This window comes from Rosa rugosa, chromosome 1 (genome assembly GCF_958449725.1).
Source record: "Rosa rugosa chromosome 1, drRosRugo1.1, whole genome shotgun sequence".
In the NCBI taxonomy this organism is placed as follows: domain Eukaryota; kingdom Viridiplantae; phylum Streptophyta; class Magnoliopsida; order Rosales; family Rosaceae; genus Rosa; species Rosa rugosa.
The window spans coordinates 36,609,590-36,612,248 of record NC_084820.1 but is presented as its reverse complement, the minus strand read 5'-3'; positions in this window follow the sequence as shown (position 1 = coordinate 36,612,248).

Sequence of the window (2,659 nt, the reverse complement as noted above, 5' to 3'; positions counted from 1 at the left end):
TCATTAGCTCACTTTGGTGAGTTGTTGTTCTCTATATGGGGAGTTTGGAAGGAAAGAAATGATCGCATTTGGAATAAAAAAACATGTGAAGCCCGGGATGTTAGCTTGGGGATTGTCTCTCGGTTGCAGGAATTTAGGTTCCATACCATGCAGCTGTCGCAACCTAAACTTGCAGGTAGAGCAGTGTGGAGGGCGCCTCCAGTGGGGTTGATTAAGATCAATGTGGATGGTGCATTTCATCATGTCACTAGGAAAGGTGGTGTGGGTTTTGTGATTAGAAACGAGGTTGGGATGATGTTAGGCGGTGGGGCTGGGCCGTTGAGTGGGTTGCTGTCGCCGGAACATGCGGAAATTTTAGCATGCAAAGCAGCGTTAGAGTTCGCAGGGGAGCATGGCTTTGGTCCGGCTATATTGGAAACTGATGCATTGGAGGTTCAGCGTCAACTTTCCATGAGTGACTCTGCCAACTTGTCGTTACTGGGCAGAATATATGAGGATGTGGTGGCTCTTTTGGAAGCTCAGAGGGTGGTACAGGTGCTACATGTTGGTAGGCGGGGCAATGGGGTAGCGCATTTGTTGGCTACACATGGCCACTCTCTTAGGCAGAATGCCTTCTACTTTTCAATTCCAGATTTCTTACAAGCTGCAATTGCAGCTGAACTTTGTCCAGTGTAAACTCTTATTCTTTCAATAAATGGCTGACTTCCTTGATTCAAAAAAAATATATATATATAAATATTTCTCTTCTTCCTCGAAATTAAAATACTTCCGCACACAACATCATGACAAGTGGAGTTTCGCTCTCTCGTTGGTGCTGCCCACGATTGACCTGCATTGACAATTTCGTCATTTTCTCAGAAACTCAATTTCACACAAATTTCTCTCGGTTTCCGCAATTTCGCTTATTTCCTACACAATAAATAAAATTAGATTAATTACACTATAATTGGCTCAAGGATTAGCTTAATTCTAGTGTTTTAGATATAATTACACGTATATAAATGCGTGTAATCACACCCCCACACTTGACTTTGCTTGTCCTCAAGCAAATTAAATGAAATATAATCCGAAAATCTAATAACTCACAAACATTTATGCTCAAATATAAAGAAAATGCGGTATTAGCCTTTCCAACTAGAACCCTCGGAAAACTAATTATGTATATGACCATGAGGTTGATAAAGCACAACATAGGATTTTCGAATTTGTAAGGCAATTAAGATGCACATGTAATAGATGCTCAAGTATATGCATGTGTTGACCATGTGTCAAATCAATCCACCATAATCAAATAGGCATATAAAAAATCCGACATAACCCACTAAACTCACATAGGTTCACTAAATATTACCGCTCAAGTGTTTAGGGGCTATATGTGTTTCACTCAAAAGAAATTTCATAACACGCGTCACCATTCTAAGTCGAAAAGAAATTTCTTATAGAGATTTAAGACTTTTGCTTTCGAATGCTAAGTCACTCATTCTAATCCCGATGTACAACCCACACTACACTATACTATAAACAAAAATAAAACTAGCTTCTTCTTTGTTTTTTTTTTTTTTTTTTTCAACACTTTTTTTTTTCTTTTGAACCTTTTTCTTTCTTTCTCTCTTTTTTTTTTTTTTTTCTCTTTTTTTTTTTTGGAACTTTCTTTTCTAAACACACACTCACCCCCACACTTATTCTTTTGTAACCTCACACTTTTGACTTTTTTTTCTTTTCTTTTGAAGCACTCAACATAAAGTCGTTCTCTCGAATCGCTTCACCAACTACCATGGAAGGGTAGGATAAAAGTGTATAGGCTAGGTAGGAATTTGTGGTGGAAATGAACAAAAAGGCTAAATAAATAAATAGGCTCAAAGTGGCAATCTAGTGGTAAATATTTTTGGGCACATGCTTCTTTGGCCATGGTGGTATATAGTCCTAATGCCTCCATCCTTTCTATCATGTCGCAAGCTACAAGTAGCCTCGAGAGGTCTCAAGCAAGTTCTAGATATGCAATGTCATGAAATTGTACACACATGAAGAAAAAGTGAATGAACAATGCATACACTATGGACATTAGGCTCAAAAGCTCACAAATAAGGCATGCAAGTTAATCGAATAATCTATATGCTTCTCTAATTATGATGAACGAACCTAACATAGGCTATGTGCACACATATAATCAAGCATAGATCACATATACACTCAATCACAAAACAAATTCAAAGTCCTAGATCATGCTTAATCTATTCACAATCACAACAAGTTAAGTCCATGTCTCGTCATTGGGGTTGGAAAAGGCATTAACCACTAAATTCTAATTACAAAAACTAATCTAAAAATGAAAAATCTTTTTGATTTTTTTTTTCCATAGGCGCCCGAGCCCTCACCCCCACACTTAAAACCAACATTGTCCTCAATGTTGTAAAGTGAGCTCGAAAGCTAAATCCTTGTCGGAGTTAGGCATGAAAGTGAAGTCCGGGAGAAAGCACAAAAATTTAACTATGAAAATAAAAACTAAATGCGGAGAAAAGTTACGGAAAACCCCCTTTGTTGACCCTCCATTGCTCACGACCTTCGGAGAAGACAAATATGAGACACCAACCTCAAGGCACAAAGCCTTGACTTCCTTAACGTATGCTCCAAGCTAGCTCTAGGTGCTCATGAAAGATCG